This window comes from Eubalaena glacialis, chromosome 6 (assembly GCF_028564815.1).
Source record: "Eubalaena glacialis isolate mEubGla1 chromosome 6, mEubGla1.1.hap2.+ XY, whole genome shotgun sequence".
NCBI classification, from domain to species: domain Eukaryota; kingdom Metazoa; phylum Chordata; class Mammalia; order Artiodactyla; family Balaenidae; genus Eubalaena; species Eubalaena glacialis.
Window position 1 is genome coordinate 67,355,755 of NC_083721.1, and position 24,058 is coordinate 67,379,812.

General features: G+C 41.0%; 1 protein-coding gene and 1 non-coding gene across 2 annotated transcripts in view; both read right to left on the minus strand.

Annotated features, from left to right (window-relative positions):
* GPR156 (G protein-coupled receptor 156) overlaps positions 1-24,058 on the minus strand; it is a 96,664-nt gene that overhangs the window by 28,390 nt on the left and 44,216 nt on the right. The gene's annotated exons all lie outside the window — the stretch shown is intronic.
* Positions 16,559-16,631, minus strand: TRNAG-CCC (transfer RNA glycine (anticodon CCC)). Its single transcript has one exon. It is a non-coding gene; the product is annotated as a tRNA-Gly (tRNA).

Below are 24,058 nucleotides of genomic sequence, written 5' to 3' on the forward strand. Positions count from 1 at the left end.
CTGGACCAGAGCTCGAACCCGTGTCCCCCGCACTGGCAGGCGGATTCTTAACCACTGTGCCACCAGGGAAGTTCCCTATATGTTTATTTTTAAATAGTAACAAAGGGGGAAAGCATTCTTATCTATGTACCTGGATTACCTGGCTGACCACCTTAAAGGCCAGAGCAAAGGCAAAACCAGCTACTTAGTACAGCCTAGTTTAAAGACAGGCAACGTACCTAGGAGGCATTAAACAAACAGTTTGGCAGTGCTGGACTTAGAACCATCACAACCACCATCGGCCCAGCTTGATTACTTCATAGCCGGCAACATAATTACGTCCACACATACAAGAACACCAAACCTCTGCCTGCGACTCAGGCCCCAAGTACGGTCACCGTAGGCCAATAAGTCCAGTTGAGCCTTACCTAGTCCTGGAGCAAAAATCTTTGATTTTTTTCTCTTCCTCTAAAAGTGAGAACAACTTTCATGTATTCGTCTTGTAAAATGGGGATAATAATAATACCCGTTCCCTTCCTCCCCAAACCAAAGAGTTGTGAGGATTCAAAGAGGCAATGTAGCCAAGTGTGTGGCACAGGGCCCAGCATGTAGTAAGCATGCTGCCAACATAGCTGATGATACTGTTAACCTCATCATCTTCCAGGCTTTAGAAACCTGGGAATCACCTTTTCCCTCTTCCTTTTCCTTCTCCACCTCTTTCTTTATCACCTCTACCCAATCAATTGCCAATTTCTTTCACTTGTTATTTCAAAATCTCTCTGAGCTATCCCTCACTCTCCATTCCTACTACCACATTTATCCAGGATACAGTCATGTTAGGAGAAATGGAACTGGAGTCGGGTATGAGATGGGAATCCTGGCTCAGCCAATCACAGCTGTGTGACTTTCATCACCTCATTTAACTAGTCTAGGTTCCTGCTTCCTCATTTGTGAAATGAAGATAATATCTTCTTTTGTATCCACCCACAGGGTACTGTGAGGACCAAATGAGGTGTGTGCTAAAACTCTTTGAATACTCTAAGGCGATGCAAAAATGTTAATCTTTAGATTTTTTGGTGTAAGCTTCAGCTCTCTGTAACACCAGTTTTTCCCTGTCCTAATACATCTTGAGCATTACTTTCACATTTATTTTCTTAAAATACCACCTTCATCACTTAGCAAGAGAGCTATATGTATAAAGAACAATTTTCTATTGTTTACCTTAAGTCTCCTGTATCCCCATTTAAGATTTAGCCCTATCCTACCTATCCACTTATTCCTTCAGGCTTGCTTCCTCAGTCATCATGTCTTCAAACTGTGGGCTTAGAGTAATCTTCCCTAGTTTCTTTGTCTCTTCCCATAAGAAGGGGGAATATGTGCTGAATATTGACTACCAAAATAACAATGATTATCAGCAGCTTCGCAAAGCATTTGTTAAGAAAAGTATACATTAGAGAGACCAGTGCTGACACTGATTTAGAAAAGAGGGCACCGCTGACCGGGACTGGCCACTCAGTGCAGCCAGAAGCTTGGGTAAAACCACTGGGTGGGATCCTGCAGGACCAAGAACTGAGGCTGTTCTTCCCCATGGCCTCTCATAAGCTCCTAGGCATCAGCCATGAATATCTGATCATGAGGTTCTCACCAAGCAAATGCCCAGGTTTCACAGCCACACGTCTGTGTTGTCTAGATCACTGATGGGTAGGTTTCTTTCTCAACTCCTCTCTGGACCATTTTATTTGAACACCACTATACAATCAGGTCTCCTTTGTGTAATTCAGTACTGCATGAATACTGATTTAGAATTCCTCCCCCTCCTGATTTAGTTAGGAGGAACTCAATTTAGTCTTTTTAAAAAACAAAATATACATTACATAGTCTTCACATCTCAGAAGTTGATGCAAGTTAATTTTCAAATGGACATGTTTATATATGTATGTTTTGATATTTTTCCTAAACAATGATACTGAAAACTTGCCTCAGAAAAAAAATGAATAGAAGATGATTTACCTATTGTGTTTGGCCAAGTTAACACCTGTGAAGTCACTGAAAGGTGAATCATCTCCAATTCAGCAGGTGAATTATGTAAGTCTGGAGAATGTCTTTGCTACTTTGATAGGAATTCAACCACCTATATCATTTATATTTTTCTATTGAACTAAAAGATGAAGACTGCATATGCTGAATATTTTAATAACCACAAACATAATTTCTACAAGGGAAGAAGATTTAAATATTATCTACTTATAAACAGCCAGGCCCATCTAGATTACTTGTGTTTCATTTATGAAGAGACAAGAAGCCCAGACTGGGTTACTGACAGTCAGAAACAAGGTGGCATTTTTTTAAAAAAAGGATTTTATAGCTACCTCATTATCTTTCTTTCTTCATTCACTGATTGGCAATATAAGGCAAGAGTTTTCTTGATTTCTCTCTTCTCAAGTAAGGTTTCAGTCCATAGAGATAAATATCCATCTATATCTGCAGAACCTGTATAAACCTGGATTATCATTTCAAAGTCTTTAATGAATTTAGATGCATAAATGACATCTACCAGTATAAAGTTTTAAAAATCTTTATCAAATATCAGTTTCTGAACTTGGTCTTTCATTATACTTGGAGTTATAGAGACACTGGTATCCTGTTGTTTCTTCTTAATGATGCTAAGGACAGAGTTTGGAAACATAGCCTGTGAATAGGGCTGAGGTTACTTCTTAGCTTGCTGTTACTATCAGAAAACTTTCCTAAAATGTCACAGGGCCATGCTTTCTAAAATGCTACATAAGTCGATATAAATGGTATCACTGAGCTTTAAACATATCTAAAAACATATCCAAAAAGCTTTTTAATAAAACAATTAATATTAAATTGTGAAATTTATTGAATTTCTTTTTCAGTCCACTGTTTTTGATCCACGCTACAATGGTATTATAAATCTAACTCATCTGGATATGTTCCAAACAGCTTTATCATAATTTTGCCTGGTGTGTTTCAGCAAATGTGATCATTTTGCTTATTTCTAATGTATTAAGTTCAATTCAAATTCTGAACACCTCAAACTAATATTTGTGTGACCTGTAGCTATTTATATTCAAACTTTGTATTTTAAGGGTGAGAGCAGCCTGGCGCTGCTTCTTCCTCTCCTGCCTGGGACACCATCCTAGGAGACCGTCCTAGGAGATTTCATTAACCTTTCAGCCTCCAGAGTTTAAATTCTCTAATCATAACAACTTCACTTTATTCCACTTTCAGACACCCTGGGTCACACCCTGGGTCTTATGATCATTCAGAATGGTTCCACTTCAGAAAATTTAAACACCAATATCTCTGATTTCAATGCACCCAAAATTTAACTCCTAGTCTTCCCCCTCAACCTGTTCTTACATTCTTCCTCAGTTCAGATAATGGCAACTTCATCTTTATATTTGCTTGGACCAAAAATCGTGGAGTCATACTTGACTCTAGCTCACCTCCCACATCCAATCTGTCATGAATCCTATTGGCTCTATCCTTAAAACACATCCAGAATCCAACTACTTCTCACCACCTCTGCTGCCATCACCCTGATCAAAGTCTGACTTTGAATTTCTCATTTGGATTATTACACTAGCCTCCTAACTGGTCTCCCTGCTTCTACTCTGGACCCTCCCGACTTCTATTTTCAACATAGCAGCCACAGTGATCATGTCACTTCTCTGCTCAGAACCCTGCAATGGCTTTCTATCTCACTCGAAGGAAAAGCCAAAGTCTTTACCAGGGTCTACAGTGCTTACACATTTGGTCCCCGTTATCTCTCTACCTCATTTCCTACTTCTTCCCCTTGCCCACTCCACTCCACACACCTCCTTGCTATTTCATGAAAACACCAGGTGCTCTCACACTGCAAGGCTTTCAAGTGGCTGTGCTCCCTGCCTGGAATATTTTAATTCACATATGTGCATGGTTCATTCCCTCTCTCCCTTCATATCTTTATTCAAATGTTACCCTCTCAACCAGGGCTATGATGACAATCCCACTTAAAATCACACTCTTCCACTACATACTAAATCCTTATTACCCCACACTATTCTCTCCATCCCCATCCCACCATAGTACTTATTACCTTCTAACATGTTACATAATTTACATATTTATTATTCTTGTTGTTTACTGTCTTCTCCTGCCAATTAGAATTGTTCATGATGTACTCCCAGCACTATAACACTACCTCACATATTAAAATCACTCGGTAAATTTTGCTGTACAGCAGAAACTAACACAACATTGTAAAGCAACTATACTCCAATAAAAATTAATTTTAAAAATCACCCAATAAATACTTGATGAATGAATGAATGAGTCTCCTATCCTCAGCCCTCTACTCTCATAGGCTTACATCTAATACACTTGCCCACTGACAACTTCCAGACCTCCAGTTCCTTGGTTCTTTAGCTTTCTCACGGTCTCTCTTCCTTCCTCTACTCAGTTGGTTATCTGAACTGTTCTCTCAACAACACCCAATTCCCTTTCCAAACAGGCCCTTTTGCTGCACTTGCTCGACAAAACTCGCATCAAAAGTTCAATCCAGATAGGGGGCAAGATGGCGGAAGAGTAAGACGCGGAGATCACCTTCCTCCCCACAGATACATGAGAAATATATCTACACGTGGAACTGCTCCTACAGAACACCCACTGAACGCTGGCAGAAGACGTCAGACCTCCCAAAAGGCAAGAAAATCCCCACGTACTTGGGTAGGGCAAAAGAAAAAAGAAATAACAGAGACAAAAGAATAGGGACGGGACCTGCACCAGTGGGAGGGAGCTGTGAAGGAGGAAAGGTTTCCACACACTAGGAAGCCCCTTCGTGGGCAGAGACTGCGGGTAGCAGAGGGGGGAAGCTTCGGAGCCACGGAGGAGAGCGCAGCCACATTGGTGCGGAGGGCAAAGCGGAGATTCCCGCACAGAGGAGCGGTGCCGACCAGCACTCACCAGCCCGAGAGGCTTGTCTGCTCAGCCGCCGGGGCGGGCGGGGCCTGGGAGCTGGGGCTCGGGCTTCGGTGCTGGCCGGGAGGGAGTCCGGGAAAAAGACTGCGGCTGCCAAAGAGGCAAGAGAATTTTTCTTGCCTCTTTGTTTCGCGGCGCGCAAGGAGAGGGGATTCAGAGCGCCGCCTAAACGAGCTCCAGAGACGGGCGCGAGCCGCGGCTATCAGCGCGGATCCCACAGCAACAGGGACGCAGAGGGAAAAACGGAGAGATTCCCGCACAGAGGCTCAGCGCCGAGCAGCACTCACCAGCCCGAGAGGCTTGTCTGCTCACCCGCCGGGGCGGGCGGGGGCTGGGAGCTGAGGCGCGGGCTTCGGTCGGATCCCAGGGAGAGGACTGGGGTTGGCTGCGTGAACACAGCCTGAAGGGTCTAGCGCACCACAACTAGCCGGGAGGGTGCACGAGAAAAAGTCTGCAGCTGCCGAAGAGGCAGGAGACTTTTTCTTGCCTCTTTGTTTCGCGGCGTGCAAGGAGAGGGGATTCAGAGCGCCACTTAAACGAACTCCAGAGACGGGCGCGAGCCGCGGCTATCAGCGCGGACCCCAGAGACGGGCATGAGACGCTGAGGCTGCTGCTGCCGCCACCAAACAGCCTGTGGGCGAGCACAGGTCATTCTCCACACCGCCCCTCCCGGGAGCCTGTGCAGCCCGCCACGGCCAGGCTCCCGTAATCCTGGGACAACTTCCCCGGGAGAGCGCACGGCGCGCCTCAGGCTGCTGCAACGTCACGACGCCTCTACCGCCGCAGGCTCGCCCCGCCTCCTCCGTACCGCTCCCTCCCCCCGGCCTGACTGAGCCAGAGCCCCCGAATCAGCTGCTCCTTTAACCCCGTTCTGTCTGGGCGGGGAACAGACGCCCTCAGGGGACCTACATGCAGAGGCGGGTCCAAATCCAAAGCTGAACCCCGGGAGCTGTACGAACAAAGAAGAGAAAGGGAAATCTCTCCCAGCAGCCTCAGAAGCAGCGGATTAAAGCTCCACAAACAACTTGATGTGCCTGCATCTGTTGAATACCTGAATAGACAATGAATCATCCCAAATTTAGGAGATGGACTTTGGGAGCAGGATATATTAACTTTTCCCCTTTTCCTTTTTTTTGTGAGTGTAGATGTGTATGCTTCTGGGTGAGATTTTGTCTGTATAGCTTTGCTCTCACCGTTAGTCCTAGGGTTAGGTCCGTCCGTTTTTTTTGGTTTTTTTTTTTTGTTTTTTTTTTTTGGCCTAAAAAATTTTTTTTTCCCTAATAAATGTTTTCTTAATAATTTTTTCCTTATTTTCTATTTTTAAAAAAATTTTTAATAAGTTTTTTCCCATTTTTTATTTTAAAAAATTAAAAAATTTTTTTTCTTAATAAATTTTTTCTAAATAATTTTTTTCTTATTTTTAGTATAAAAAATTAATAAATCTATTTTTAAAAATTAAAAAAAAATTTTCTTTCTTAATAAATTTACTCTTAATAATTTTTTTTCTTATTTTTTATTATAATTGCTTTATTTTATTTTATTTTATCCTCTTTTTTTCTTTCTTTCCATTTTTTCTCCCTTTTATTCTGAGCCGTGTGGATGAAAGGCTCTTGGTGCTCCAGCCAGGCATCAGGGCTGTGCCTCTGAGGTGGGAGAGCCAACTTCAGGACACTGGTCCACAAGAGACCTCCCAGCTCCACGTAATACTAAACAGCGAAAATCTCTCACAGATCTCCATCTCAACATCAAGACCCAGCTTCACTCAACGACCAGCAAGCTACAGTGCTGGACACCCTATGCCAAACAACTAGCAAGAGAGGAACACAGCCCCATCCATTAACAGAGAGGCTGCCTAAAATCATAATAAGGCCACAGACACCCCAAAACACACCACCAGACGTGGACGAACCCACCAGAAAGACAACATCCAGCCTCATCCACCAGAACACAGGCACTAGTTCCCTCCACCAGGAAACCTACACAACCCACTGAACCAACCTTAGCCACTGGCGACAGATACCAAAAACAACGGGAACTACGAACCTGCAGCCTGTGAAAAGGAGACCCCAAACACAGTAAGATAAGCAAAATGAGAAGACAGAAAAACACACAGCAGATGAAGGAGCAGGGTCAAAACACACCAGACCTAACAAATGAAGAGGAAATAGGTAGTCTACCTGAAAAAGAATTCAGAATAATGATAGTAAGGATGATCCAAAGTCTTGGAAATAGAATAGACAAAATGCAAGAAACATTTAACAAGGACGTAGAAGAACTAAAGAGGAACCAAGAAACGATGACAAGCACAATAAATGAAATTAAAAATACTCTAGATGGGATCAATAGCAGAATAACTGAGGCAGAAGAACGGATAAGTGACCTGGAAGATAAAATGGTGGAAATAACTACTGCAGACCAGAATAAAGAAAAAAGAATGAAAAGAACTGAGGACAGTCTCAGAGACCTCTGGGACAACATTAAACGCACCAACATTCGAATTATAGGGGTCCCAGAAGAAGAAGAGAAAAAGAAAGGGACTGAGAAAATATTTGAAGAGATTATAGTTGAAAACTTCCCTAATATGGGAAAGGAAATAGTTAATCAAGTCCTGGAAGCACAGAGAGTCCCATACAGGATAAATCCAAGGAGAAACACACCAAGACACATATTAATCAAACTATCAAAAATTAAATATAAAGAAAACATATTAAAAGCAGCAAGGGAAAAACAACAGATAACACACAAGGGCATCCCCATAAGGTTAACAGCTGATCTTTCAGCAGAAACGCTGCAAGCCAGAAGGGAGTGGCAGGATATACTTAAAGTGATGAAGGAGAAAAACCTACAACCAAGATTACTCTACCCAGCAAGGATCTCATTCAGATTTGATGGAGAAATTAAAACCTTTACAGACAAGCAAAAGCTGAGAGAGTTCAGCACCACCAAACCAGCTTTACAACAAATGCTAAAGGAACTTCTCTAGGCAAGAAACACAAGAGAAGGAAAACACCTACAATAACAAACCCAAAACATTTAAGAAAATGGGAATAGGAACATACATATCGATAATTACCTTAAATGTAAATGGATTAAATGCTCCCACCAAAAGACACAGACTGGCTGAATGGATACAAAAACAAGACCCATATATATGCTGTCTACAAGAGACCCACTTCAGACCTAGAGACACATACAGACTGAAAGTGAGGGGATGGAAAAAGATATTCCATGCAAATGGAAATCAAAAGAAAGCTGGAGTAGCAATTCTCATATCAGACAAAATAGACTTTAAAATAAAGACAATTACAAGAGACAAAGACGGACACTATATAATGATCAAGGGATCCATCCAAGAGGAAGGTATAACAATTGTAAATATTTATGCACCCAACATAGGAGCACCTCAATACATAAGGCAAATACTAACAGCCATAAAAGGGGAAATCGACAGTAACACAATCATAGTAGGGGACTTTAACACCCCACTTTCACCAATGGACAGATCATCCAAAATGAAAATAAATAAGGAAACACAAGCTTTAAATGATACATTAAACAAGATGGACTTAATTGATATTTATAGGACATTCCACCCAAAAACAACAGAATACACATTTTTCTCAAGTGCTCATGGAACATTCTCCAGGATAGATCATATCTTGGGTCACAAATCAAGCCTTGGTAAATTTAAAAAAATTGAAATCGTATCAAGTATCTTTTCCGACCACAACGCTATGAGACTAGATATCAATTACAGGAAAAGATCTGTAAAAAATACAAACACATGGAGGCTACACAATACACTACTTAATAACGAAGTGATCACTGAAGAAATCAAAGGGGAAATCAAAAAATACCTAGAAACAAATGACAATGGAGACACGACGATCCAAAACCTATGGGATGCAGCAAAAGCAGTTCTAAGAGGGAAGTTTATAGCAATACAAGCCTACATCAAGAAACAGGAAACATCTCGAATAAACAACCTAACCTTGCACCTAAAGCAATTAGAGAAAGAAGAACAAAAAAACCCCAAAGCTAGCAGAAGGAAAGAAATCATAAAGATCAGATCAGAAATAAATGAAAAAGAAATGAAGGAAACAATAGCAAAAATCAATGAAACTAAAAGCTGGTTCTTTGAGAAGATAAACAAAATTGATAAACCATTAGCCAGACTCATCAAGAGAAAAAAGGAGAAGACTCAAATTAATAGAATTAGAAATGAAAAAGGAGAAGTAACCACTGACACTGCAGAAATACAAACGATCATAAGAGATTACTACAAGCAACTCTATGCTAATAAAATGGACAACCTGGAAGAAATGGACAGATTCTTAGAAATGCACAACCTGCCGAGACTGAACCAGGAAGAAATAGAAAATATGAACAGACCAATCACAAGCACTGAAATTGAAACTGTGATTAAAAATCTTCCAACACACAAAAGCCCAGGACCAGATGGCTTCACAGGCGAATTCTATCAAACATTTAGAGAAGAGCTAACACCTATCCTTCTCAAACTCTTCCAAAATATTGCAGAGGGAGGAACACTCCCCAACTCATTCTACGAGGCCACCATCACCCTGATACCAAAACCAGGCAAAGATGTCACAAAGAAAGAAAACTACAGGCCAATATCACTGATGAACATAGATGCAAAAATCCTCAACAAAATACTAGCAAACAGAATCCAACAGCACATTAAAAGGATCATACACCATGATCAAGTGGGGTTTATTCCAGGAATGCAAGGATTCTTCAATATACGCAAATCAATCAACGTGATACATCATATTAACAAATTGAAGGAGAAAAACCATATGATCATCTCAATAGATGCAGAGAAAGCCTTCGACAAAATTCAACACCCATTTATGATAAAAGTCCTGCAGAAAGTAGGCATAGAGGGAACTTTCCTCAACATAATAAAGGCCGTATATGACAAACCCACAGCCAACATTGTCCTCAATGGTGAAAAACTGAAACCATTTCCACTAAGATCAGGAACAAGACAAGGTTGCCCACTCTCACCACTATTATTCAACATAGTTTTGGAAGTGTTAGCCACAGCAATCAGAGACGAAAAAGAAATAAAAGGAATCCAAATCGGAAAAGAAGAAGTAAAGCTGTCACTGTTTGCAGATGACATGATACTATACATAGAGAATCCAAAAGATGCTACCAGAAAACTACTAGAGCTAATCAATGAATTTGGTAAAGTAGCAGGATACAAAATTAATGCACAGAAATCTCTTGCATTCCTGTATACTAATGATGAAAAATCTGAAAGTGAAATTAAGAAAACACTCCCGTTTACCATTGCAACAAAAAGAATAAAATACCTAGGAATAAACCTACCTAAGGAGACAAAAGACCTGTATGCAGAAAATTATAGGACACTGATGAAAGAAATTAAAGATGATACAAATAGATGGAGAGATATACCATGTTCTTGGATTGGAAGAATAAACATTGTGAAAATGACTCTGCTACCCAAAGCAATCTACAGATTCAATGCAATCCCTATCAAACTACCACTGGCATTTTTCACAGAACTAGAACAAAAAATTTCACAATTTGTATGGAAACACAAAAGACCCCGAATAGCCAAAGCAATCTTGAGAACGAAAAATGGAGCTGGAGGAATCAGGCTCCCTGACTTCAGACTATATTACAAAGCTACAGTAATCAAGACAGTTTGGTACTGGCACAAAAACAGAAATATAGATCAATGGAACAGGATAGAAAGCCCAGAGATAAGCCCACGCACATATGGTCACCTTATCTTTGATAAAGGAGGCAAGCATATACAGTGGAGAAAAGACAGCCTCTTCAATAAGTGGTGCTGGGAAAATTGGACAGGTACATGTAAAAGTATGAAATTAGAACACTCCCTAACACCATACACAAAAATAAACTCAAAATGGATTAAAGACCTAAGTGTAAGGCCAGACACTATCAAACTCTTAGAGGAAAACATAGGCAGAACACTGTATGACATAAGTCACAGCAAGATCCTTTTTGACCCAGGTCCTAGAGAAATGGAAATAAAAACACAAATAAACAAATGGGACCTAATGAAACTTAAAAGCTTTTGCACAGCAAAGGAAACCATAAACAAGACCAAAAGACAACCCTCAGAATGGGAGAAAATATTTGCAAATGAAGCAACGGACAAAGGATTAATCTCCAAGATTTACAAGCAGCTCATGCAGCTCAATAACAAAAAAACAAACAACCCAATCCAAAAATGGGCAGAAGACCTAAATAGACATTTCTCCAAAGAAGAGATACAGATTGCCAACAGACACATGAAAGAATGCTCAACATCTTTAATCATTAGAGAAATGCAAATCAAAACTACAATGAGGTATCATCTCACACCGGTCAGAATGGCCATCATCAAAAAATCTAGAAACAATAAATGCTGGAGAGGGTGTGGAGAAAAGGGAACACTCTGGCACTGTTGGTGGGAATGTAAATTGATACAGCCACTATGGAGAACAGTATGGAGGTTCCTTAAAAAACTAAAAATAGAACTACCATATGACCCAGCAATCCCACTACTGGGCATATACCCTGAGAAAACCATAATTCAGAAAGAGTCATGTACCAAAATATTCATTGCAGCTCTGTTTACAATAGCCAGGACATGGAAGCAACCTAGGTGTCCATCATCGGATGAATGGATAAAGAAGATGTGGCACATATATACAATGGAATATTACTCAGCCATAAAAAGAAATGAAATGGAGGTGTTTGTAATGAGGTGGATGGAGTTAGAGTCTGTCATACAGAGTGAAGTAAGTCAGAAAGAGAAAAACAAATACAGTATGCTAACACATATATATGGAATCTAAGGGAAAAAAAAAAAAGAGGTCATGAAGAACGTAGTGGCAAGATGGGAATAAAGACACAGACCTACTAGAGAATGGACTTGAGGATATGGGGAGGGGGAGGGGTGAGATGTGACAGGGTGAGAGAGTGTCATGGACATATATACACTACCAAATGTAAAATAGATAACTAGTGGGAAGCAGCCGCATAGCACAGGGAGATCAGCTCGGTGCTTTGTGACCACCTAGAGGGGTGGGATAGGGAGGGTGGGAGGGAGGGAGATGCAAGAGGGAAGAGATATGGCAACATATGTATATGTGTAACTGATTCACTTTGTTGTAAAGCAGAAGCTAGCACACCATTGTAAAGCAATTATACTTCAATAAAGATGTTTAAAAAAAAAAAAAAAAAAAAAAAGTTCAATCCATTGATGTTACTCAGCCATAAAAAGAATGAAATATTGCCATTTGCAGCAACGTGGGTGGACCTAGAGATTATCATACTAAGTGAAGTAACTCAGACAGAGAAAGACAAATATCATATGATATCACTTATATGTGGAATCTGAAAAATAATACAAATCAACATATTTACAAAACAGAAACAGACTCACAGACATAGAAAACTTATGGTTACTAAAGGGGAAGCGGGGGAGGGATAAATTAGGAGTATGGGATTAACAGATACACACCACTATATACAAAACAGATAAACAAGGATTTACTGTACAGCATAGGGAACTGTGTTCAGTATCTTGTAATTACCTGTAATGCAGAAGAATCTGAAGCTGTACACCGGAAACTAACACAAACTGTAAATCAACTATAGTTAAATAAAAAAAAAAAATTACAGTTCACTGTCTGCTTTTACATCCAGGCCGCTGACTGCTGGGGGGGAAAACTGTAAAACCTTGTAGACCGTTGCCACCAAAATCAATCAGCCAAGCTTACTGTACTACCAGTCAATCTTTTTATTTGCTCTATGAGTTATTTGTTCATATTTCCTTTGTGAGTGACTCACTTCACTGGATTCAAAGAAATAAGAGCACGTGTCTGTCTGGATGATGCCCTCAGTCTAGGCTTGGTGCCCTCCTCCACGTCCTTATACTACCCCAGGGTATATGTGCATCAATACAATTGTTGTGTTATATTACATGACAATTGTATTGATTTTGTTGTCCCACTAGACAATTTCTACCCCTCAAAAGCCAGGCTGTTTCTTATTTGTCTGTATTTCAGCCCCTAGCACAGGCTTTGGAAAATGGCAAGTGTTCCATAACCATTTGTTAGATGGATGAATGAATGAATGAATTCATTAATGGACATGGAAGGCCCATTGTTTCTTCCTTTCTTTGTTGTCTTCCCTAATCTCATTTTTCCCTGGCAATGCTCTCCTCTGTTAGGTGGAGGAAGGAGGCTCTCATCCTTCTCAAAGTGTGCCAAATGGCCATAAAGTGGCAGAGATCCTTGACAGTCAGAGGGAGAGTCAAGAGCCGGTTCAATGTGTGCTAAGACAAGAGGGGTACATTCTGGGTAATGGTAGGAGCTTTAGGAGGACCCCCTTGGTCCCTCCTAGAATGGCTGGGAAGTCCCTGGCATTACTGAACACCAAAGGGCCAAGATATTTTAGGTGCCGTGGACTTCCACAGACACAGGGTTTTAACCACTTGGCAAATCCCCAGCCCCCAAACCCTCACTGAAAAGCTGCGTCATCTGGGTGAGCCCCTCCTCTGCTTCCTCTCTCAGCATGGTGCCAAGGGAGTCTAAAAATAAATGAGAGAAAGGATCCTAATGGGATGCTTGTGAAGCTTTTTGCTCTCCCATTCTTTGTTTCTAGGAAAGCGCAGCATCTTGGGGATGTGTATACTCACACAGGCACACATGCATATGTGTTCACTTGTCTCCAGTGAAATCAGGCCACTTGAAAGATTCCTTTCCATTGGCTGAATTCATCTTGGAGAATCCCCCCAGGAAATGCCTTTGTCGCATATGTCTCTTACATCATGTGTCGAGGGCCATGTAGGCCCAGTGATATGATTGTTGTTGAGCAATTGATGGATGAAACCTCATCCTCATGACCACATAGGCTACAGGGTCTCAGGTGACATCTGCTCAAAGGTTAACAGGCATCCCATTCTGACTGCAGAAAATCTGCTAATCTTGATTTGCTGCTTGCAGCTAGGCTGCAATGCGTGCCTTCTCTTTACATCCTTGCAGGCAGTAAATGATGTTTTGTCATGAGCTAAAACACTCAGCCCTGCTTCTTGTCCTGAGTGAGGCTGGCCTCTTTAAATTTGCCTGCTTTCCTGTAGCCGTAAGTGCTTGCAGAGCCTTGTTTTACACGGAGAGACCGAGGTCCCTACCAACTATTCTGTCAATTCAGGCCTATAGCACTGAAGCTGGGGAAGAACTAGATCAATAGGGACATTCTGCCTGCAGAAGAGCCAAATGGTTAGCAGTGGTTTGACTTGATGAAATCTAGGGCCCCTTCCAGCTCTTCCCTTCTCAACTTATTCCAGAAGCAAATTTCTTTTCCCTGCTCTGGCTTATTAATAAGCCAGTCACACTTTGCATTTCTTTTTTTTGTTTTTTCAAAAGATTTTTTTTTTGGGGGGGTATAGTTGTTTTACAATGTTGTGTTAGTTTCTACTGTGCAGTGGCGTTCCCTGTGCTATAGAGCAGGTTCTTATTAGTTGTCTATTTTATACATATTAGTGTATATATGTCAATCCCAGTCTCCCAATTCATCCCACCACCATCCCCCGCTTGCCCCCCTTGGACCCTTTGCATTTCTGCTTCTCTAACTTAAGCAGGAACAATAGGCTGACCTGGTTACCAGAGATGCATTAGAATTTATGTCTCAATCAATCAATCAAAATATTTAGCTATTAAGTGCAAAAGAAAACTTGGTATACATCCTGCCCCTAAATTTCCCTTTAACAGATGATCTTCGTGTCTCCATGTTTTATTCATTATTATCTTTTTAATAAACTTTCTGCGTCAGACATTAATTCAACAATTCTTAAATATCTACTTGTCAAGGTATTAAGAAGAACTGGAGACAGGAAAGCAAATGAGATATAATTTCTGTCCTCAGCTCATTAGGACTCCACCTCTCTGGTTTCTAATGTTTTCATGGCAAAGACAATTTTCTTATTCTGTCATCTTTTAAAATAGAATAAAAATTTAATTTAATATTACCAGTTATTTTCTCAGTATACACTGAGCAATTTAACAAAATCTATGTATATGAATGTATGTTTAATATGGATATTTTTATGTGACTATGAATATCAATTTCCAGTATACAAATTTCAGAATGCATAGCTCTCATGGACTATAAACAGGCCTAAGGATCAATTTTAAAATGCAGCCTTGCAAATATTTTTAAAGCTGAAATGTGAATATTTAGATATAAGACCCAATGCCCATTAATTACTTCATTATACCAGCTCAAGTTTAGGACAGGGGTGAAAAAGCATACTGATAGAGTCAAGATAAGCTGGTGATGAGAAGGAAAAAAGGGTACCAAAGGGTACCCTTACTAGAAAGGAGCTTGTATGGTTTTAATTAGGAGTATTATGGTCACATTCCACATAGATTTTTTAAAAATTAGTTTCTATGTCTCACGCACTTGTAATATATTTTAAATGTGTTTTTAAATGCTGGTGAGGGGGAAACACTAGAAACACAAAAAGTCCTCTTCTGTCATATAACCTCAGACCCTAGGGGGTAGGCATGTGCTGTAATTTACGAAGCAGTGATTTCAACTTCCTTTCTCCCTTCAGCTGTGGGAAAGGCCTTGAGCAATTCCTAGCAGGAGACTTGTAGCACTTCCCAAAGGACAGAGCAGATGCCCTGATTTTAAGTAGAGCATAAAGCACGAGCACAACTGGCCACGTGAAACACCCAATCACAGGGCGTCTGCTGTGAACCAGAATATTACCATTTACCAGGTGACATGTAAATTGATCTCTCTGAGGCACGAAAGACTGGCCTGCCATCTTGGGGAGGTTTCCTCTCCCTCTTCCCCTTCTTTCTCATCCTCAGGTTGGTGGTATTAGAACTTTGGGCCTTAGGGAATCTGAGTGGAATCCCAAACAGCTACAACTGCTGGAATCATTCCCTACTGGGCCAGAATCTGGGAATTCATGATGTTGGGACTGGGTTTTACTCAGCTTTGTCTCTATCAGCACCATCTACAGAGCCCTGAACCTGGTGGAAACCTATTAAATGTCTCTTATCCTGGATAAATCATGAGTCTTGGAAGGGTACTCCAAAGAGAAAAAGGGAAACTTCTAGAAAGGCAGGACCTGCTTGCTCCCCACCACTCTGCCCCCCACAAATTGCCTAGGACAGGCTTTGAGTCTTAGGGTTCTAAGGAACATGGCTTTAACCACTGAGTGAACCTGATTCCCTTATTTTAAGATGAAGGGACCTGTACGCAGTTTTACAGCCAGATAGGGACCACGTGGGGACAGCTAATCTAGATGTCCTGACTCCTGGTTCCTTCTGGTGTTCTCTCACTTCCCCCCAGTCCACCCCAGCCACCTGGGACCTGTGTCCATCCTACTGATCAACGAACTTCTGCTAGGGCTTTCCTGACCCTGGTTTCTAACATCCTGCAGTAGCTCTGGCAGGCCCAGGGTTTTCTTTTCTTTCTTTCTTTCTTTTTTTAAATATTTATTTGTTTATTTATTTGGCTGCACTGGGTCTTAGTTGCGGCATGTGGGCTCTTCATTGCCACATGCAGGATCTAGTTCCCTGACCAGGGATCGAACCCAGGCCCCCTGCATTGGGAGTGCAGAGTCTTAACCACTGGACCACCAGGGAAATCCCAGGCTCAGGGTTTTCACCTCTGCCTTCTCACCTTTAGCTGGAATTTACCATCGAGAGGAGACAGAGAGGAAGTCTGAGTCCCCTGGAGTGCCTTCTGCTGGGCACTGCCTGCCTCTTCCAATTCTGATCGCTGGCCTGGACCTCAGACCTTGGCAGGGTTCCCTACGAGTCCTGGCTCAACCTATTGGCTGAAACCCTAGACTGAATTCTTGCTACAGCTGGCTTTGGGCTCTTGGTTTCCATCATTGTCTAGTGTCCAAGTCTTGGCCCCAGCAATGGCCTGGAAGTGTCTGCCCTAGGCTGTGACAGGAGTTGCATATTCTGTCCTGTAATCTGATGTGAAAGGAACAACTGTTAGTCTGTGTGTATGTTTAAGCAGCTTTCATGGATTAACACTGAGGTTAATACTGAGGTAACATAAAGTTGTGGAAAAGGCGTGGCTTTGAAATCAGATGGACTAGATTGACTAACTGTGTGTGATGGGTGATCTGTCTAACCACGCTGAGGTGGTTTCTTCATCTCAGTTGGGGAAAATAATGTTTATCCTCCTGAGTGCTATATGGGTTAGAGATAATGTACCTGAAGTAAAAAGCAGATAAGAAGCCTGTGACAGAAAGTAACAACTAGTACCTTTAAGTTAAATTGTCTGTGTGTACACATACAGGGACTAAGTGCTGATTTCATGATGTTTGAAGTAGTGAAGGACCCTGAAGTACCTCTGGATCATCAAAAATTACATTATAGTCAGAATCATATGAATACATATTTTCTCTACTACTTAGAATATTGATAATTATACAGAATATTAAAAAGAGTAGGCAACATCAATTATATATTTAATATGTGCTAGGCTGTGCTCTACATATACTACGTAATGCAATCTTCACAGCATTCTGAGATACACAGTATCATTACTCCTATTCAAAAAAAACATTTTTTTTTACTTATTTTTATTTTTATTTTTTGGCTGTGTCACCTGGCATGCGGGATCTTAGTTCCCCAACGAGGGATCGAACCCATGTTCCCTGCAGTGGAAGTGCAAAGTCTTAACCACTGGACTGCCAGCGAAGTCCCATTACTCCTATTTTTAAATAGAGAAGTGGGATTTAGCAAAGTTCATTAAAGTGATCAAGTCACATGCCTAATAAGTGATGGAGCTGGGATCTGAGGTGGAGTTTGATTCCAGAGCCTGAGTTCTTATGCCATTTAATCTTTCACCGGGCACACCTTTAACCTTGTTAAGGGATGTTAACTTTTTTTTTTTTTGGCCACACCGCGCGGCATGCAGAACTTCCCCGACCAGGGTTGGAACCCATGTCCCCTGCAGTGGAAGCAGAATGTCTTAACCACTGGACCACCAGGGAAGTCCAGGATGTCAACATCTCTTAACCCCTCTTTCCATTTTCCCACCTAGGCCTATTGAGGAAAGGTTTTCCTCCCACTCTCCCCATGTGGGAAACTGCTGAGGAGGAAGCTTTCACCTCCCTCTCCACCCCAGTACTCACTCTTCCCCGCGCGAGCAGGAGTCCACAGTCAGACTGAAGAGAGGTAACAGGCCTGGGCCACGTTCTACCAAACAGTCTCCAAGGCAGGAATTTCCACTCCACTTTCCTCCTTTCCCATCTCCACCGGGCAACGAACTCATCTCCCTTCCTGGGGCCCATTTTAGAGTTGTGTCAAGCAGCGCTTTCTAATTTAGCTTTCACCAGAAATCCCTGTGCTTTCTTTTTCTCAAAAGACTTTTTCTTTTGAAATTATTTGACTCACAGGGAATTGCAAAACAGAACAGAGAGTTTCTGTGTACCCTTCGCCCAGCTTTCTCCAAAGATAACATATTACATAACTAGAGTACATTATCAAAACCAGGAAATCGACACTGGTGCAATACTATCAACTAAACTATAGACCCTATTCGAGTTTCACCAGTTTTTACGTGCACTCTTTGTGTGTGTGTAGATCTATGAAATTTACCACATGTATAGATTAATGCATTGATAACTACCACCATAATCAGGATACTAAACTCTTCCATTATGCGAACAAACAAAACCTCCCTCCAACTACCCACTCCAAGTCACACCCTTCCCTCCAACCATAAGCCCTGGCAACCTCTGATCTGTTCTTCATCACTATAAATTCATCTCTTGAGAATGCCATATAAATAGAATCATACAGTATGTAACCTCTTGAGACTGGCTTTTTTCCCTCGGCATAATGCCCTTGAGGTTCATCCACGTTGTTGCATGTGTTAACAGCTTGTTCCCTTTTATTGCTGGGTAGTGTTCCACTATATGGAGGTACCACAGTTTGTTTATCCATTCACCTGTTGAAGGATGTTTGGGTTGTTTCTAGGTTTTGATTATTACAAAGAAAGCTTCTATAAACATCTGTGTACAGTTTTTTTTTTTTGGTGAAGATAAGTTTTGATTTCTCTAGGGTAAATACCCAGGAGTGTGATTGCTGAATTACACAGTAAGTGTATGTTTGACTTTGTACAAATCTGCCAAACTGTTTTCCAGAGTAGTGGTACCATTTTACCCACCAGCAATGTATGAGAGATCTAGTTTCTTTGCATCCTTGCTGACACTTGGTCTTGTCAGTATGTGTGCTTTTGGCTAGTGTGGCACATGTCAGCCTTTAAGAGTAGAAACCTTGGACACCTTCTGATTATCAGCGCTGTGTGTTTGTATGCCCTCTGACTGGACCGAATCCTGGAGGGGAGTAGAGTGTGCTTAAGGTTCCGAATTCTTATCAAGCGTCTCCTGTATGCCAGACACTGTGGCAGGTGCTAGGAAATAAACAAAAATATTGTATTTGAATTTGAGGACTCAATATGAGGCAGAGGAAATAGATAAGTGGATGGGTAAATATGATTATGAAACAATGTAGCAAGGACTATGGGTATATGCAAAGTGCTGTGGACATTGATAAAGGAATTGTGCCTTAGAACAGTGGTTCTTAAATTTTAGAATTGGTAAGAATCACCTAAAGAGCTTGTTAAAGTACAGATCTGGTCATCATCCTCCAAAGTGTCAGATTCAGTAGGGTCTACTGTAGGGCGCCAAGAATTTGTATTTCTAACAAGTTCCCAGATGCTACTGATGCTGGTGGTCCAGGGCCCACATTTTGATGGACAAGAGTTTGTCTTAAAGGATGAATAGGAGCTTATCAGGTGAAAAATGAGAAGAGTCATGAAACAAGGAAGAGCATGAGGAAAGGCTGGGTGATGAAAGTGCATGGTATGCTCTAGGAATGGTCATTATCTTGTATGATGAAAGTACAACTTAAGGGCTTCCCTGGTGGCGCAGTGGTTGAGAATCTGCCTGCCAATGCAGGGGACACGGGTTCGAGCCCTGGTCTGGGAAGATCCCACATGCCACGGAGCAACTAGGCCTGTGAGCCACTACTACTGAGCCTGCGCGTCTGGAGCCTGTGCTCCGCAACAAGAGAGGCCGCGATAGTGAGAGGCCCGCGCACCGCAATGAAGAGTGGCTCCCGCTCGCCGCAACTAGAGAAAGCCCTCGCACAGAAACGAAGACCCAACACAGCCATAAATAAATAAATAAATAATTCCCATTTAAAAAAAAAAAAAAGTCATGTTCCTTGCTTTAAAAAAAAAAAAAAGGAAGTACAACTTAATTTAAAGGGAATAAACAGAAATTGTAGATTAAGGTCAGACTACAAAAGATCTTAAGTGCTTACCTTAGGAGTTGGGTAGGCAATAGAAGTCTATGTTTGAAGAAAAAAATGCTGGCAAGAGGGTAGAAGCTGAACTGGAAATGGACAAGAGCAGTTAGGGGGCTCCTGTAAGAATTCAGATGAAAAGTAGATCAGGACTACACTTGGGCAACAGAGGTGGATAATAGGAGAACAATTTTAGAGACATTTCAGAGATTAAATGTCTAAGACTTGGTGACTAACTGGATGCATAGGGAGACAAGGAAATCCAAAATGAGAAATGTGGATGGTAGTGCTATTAATGGAGACAGGAAATACACGGAGGTAGAGAGAGATTAGTGGTAAGGTATGAGTCTGGTTTTTGGTCACCAAATCTGAACTGACTGAGGAACATCCATCTGACAATATCAACTATGAAGTTTGAATGTGGGATTTGAAAAAGGCAGGGCTTGGGGATATGTCACAGGAGGGATTAAGACCAGGTGATGGGTATAGTCTAAGAAGTGAATTAAGACTGGAACCGAAGATGATATCAACATTAAATGGGTAGGTGGAATACAGGAGCCAGTGAAAGCAGCTGGTAAGAAGCAAACAGCTAAAACCAGGACAATCATGTATGGTAAAGTTAAGAACAGAGAAGTTTTCAGAAAGGAGGAACAGAGGAGATGGTTAAGTGTTAACATGGCTTGAGGCTAAACAGGATGGCATCTAAAAAGAGATGAGTTGATTTAACGACGTTGTCAAAGGCCATTTCACTGGAATCAGGGCATGGGTTGAAGAATGAGCTGGAGGTGAGGAAGTGGAGGTGGCTGGTGAATACCACTCTTCTAAGAAGCTTGGTGGTAATAGGAAGGAGAGGGCTAGGGCAAGAGCTTCGGAGAAAGGCATGGCCAAGAGAAAAATTTCTTCTGGAGGCCTTCAAAAGTCTCAAGACGAATGTCAACAGTTTCCAGTGGCTAATCAATATTTATTTGTCTACCTGACTTGAAATATGCAAAACAGAGAAAACTATTTGATCAACTACTACTGATTCATTCATAGGAGGCAATTTGAATGTGGTAATCACTCTGGTATCTTTCTCAATAAATTCAGAGGCACATAATTAGTTTAGACTTATTGTCTTTTGGTCTCTGAGCACTCCCTGTGCCCCATGATTAACAGCAAAAGATCCCACTGTTATTCTAAGCTTCTTCTTTTTAATAGATTTAAATAATCCCTTTATGTGTTTTGGACTCTCTTCAAAGGTGCTTCTCAAAGTCTTTTTTCCTATTTTGTACCTAACCTGACATACTCTGTGGGCTCCCTGATCTCTTCTGGGTAGCTTTTTACAGTCTTTGAGAGATGTCTTTTTCCCTCCACAATAACCATTGTGACTATCACATTTTTAAGTGCTTGGATTTTTTTCTTTTTTTTAATTCTCAGTTACTCTTTCCTTACACTTCCAATAAAATCTCTTAAAACAGTCTCCAATCTTCTTATGACTTTCAAAGCCTACGTTTCAATTTTCTCTTAGCTAATACTCATATTTTGTCATAGTTTCCCTTTGAACACTGAATGATTGAGATAAATTTTCTGGGCTTATGGATTGAATGTGTCATGATAACTCACCTTAATTGGCTCACCCATGGTTACCTCCTAAGACCAATGCCTAGTCACAAGGCAAGAACCACAGCCAGGACATTTTTCTAACTGTAGGTGGTTTGAAACCTCCTGTTATAGCAAAGTTGATTCTATCAAAAATCTCTGTTAAAAAGCTCGCTTCTACCTCTTGACCTGATTAGACTTTTTACAATTCACATTTAGTTCAATTTTTAATACCTGGCATAATTTCTAAGTTTCTAAATCTTTAACATTTCTGTATTGGTATCATCAGCTTGGTCATCTAGTCTAAGGCACTGGTTCTCAAACACTGGAATCATCTGGAAAGTTGGAAAAAACTGCTGCTACTGTCCCACTCCCAGACATTCTGATTTAACTGGTCTAGGCTGAAGCCTGGATATCAGGATTTTTAAAAGCTCCCTAGGAGATTCTAATATAAACCAAGTTTGAGATATCACTGGTTTATATTCCTAAGATAAATAATCTAATTTTAAAAATTGTGAAAGGATTTGAATAGACATTTCTCCAAAGAAGATGCACAAATGATCCATAAGTACGTGAAAAAATGCTCAACGTTATTAGCCATCAGAGAAGTGCAAATCAAAACCACAAAACCACTTTATATACACTAGGATGGCTAGAATAAAGAAGACAGATAATAACAAGTGTCAGCAATGATGTGGAGGGAACTGGAACCCTCAAACATTGCTAGTGAGACTGTAAAATGCTAGAGCTACTTTGGAAAAGAGCTCAGCATTTATGTAAACACAGAGCCACCACATGACGCAGAAATTCCACTCCTAGACATACACCCAAGATAAAGGAAAACATAATGTCCACACAAAAACTTATACATGAATGTTCATAGCAGCATATTATTCATAATAGACAAAAAAGGGGAAATAACCAAATATGTATCAGCTGATAATTGGATAAACAAAATGTGGAATATTCATGCAACAGAACGTTATTCAGTCATAAAAAGGAATCAAGTGTTGCTTCATACTACAACATGGATGAACCTTGTAATCATTATGCTAAGATTACGCTAAGTGAAAGAAGCCAGATACAAAGGGCCACATGTTGTATGACTCCATTTATATGTATTGTCCAGATTAGGCAAATTTATAGAGATAGAAGGTAGATTAGTAGTTGCTAGAGGCTGGGGGAGGGAAGAAATAGGGAGGGACTGATAACAGGTATGAGGTTTCTTTTCAGAGTAATGAAATTATTCTGGAATTAGATAGTGATGATAATTGTCCAACCTTCTGAATTGTACACTTTAAAAAGATGAATTTCCGGCTTCCCTGGTGGCGCAGTGGTTAAGAATCTGCCTGCCAATGCAGGGGACACAGGTTCAAGCCCTGCTCCGGGAAGATCCCACATGCCTCAGAGCAACTAAGCCCATGAGCCACAACTACTGAGCCTGCGCTCTAGAGTCCGTGAGCCACAACTACTGAGCCCGTGTGCCACAACTACTGAAGTCTGCAGGCCTAGAGCCCGTGCTCCACAGCAAAAGAAGCCACCACAACGAGAAGCCCGCGCACCGCAACGAATAGTCCCCGCTCGCCGCAACTAGAGAAAGCCTGCACGCAGCAACGACGACCCAATGCAGCCAAAAATTAATTAATTAATTAATTAAAAAAAAAAGAATTTCATGGTGTGTGAATTATATCTCAAAAGAATAAGTATATTCTTATTGTTATCTTATGTGTCTGAGGAATTCTTACCCATGGAGATTTGAGAAAGACTCTCCTTGCCAATAACATTTCTATTTTACTACTGTTTGCTGTATATCTCTCACAAAACTAGGCCACCTCCTTCCCTTTCTGGTAAGAATCTAAAGCCCAGGGTAAAGTCTCACAATGTGCCAGAATGAAACATCTGGCTTTCGTCACCTTTACTAAAGAAGGATATGAGGAAAATAAATAAATTCTGGAGAAGAAAAGCTGAGTGGCAGAGTCTCTAAAGAATGGGGACAGACCACTCTGCAGCCTGGAAAGGAGAAGACCAATGGGGATGTCATAGAAAACTATTAAATCACAAAGAGATCTTGTATATACTAGAAGGAAATCCTGGAATACTTGAAAGAGATGATACCATTTAAAGGTTCAGAAATGCAAAGTTAGGACATGAAAAATAAA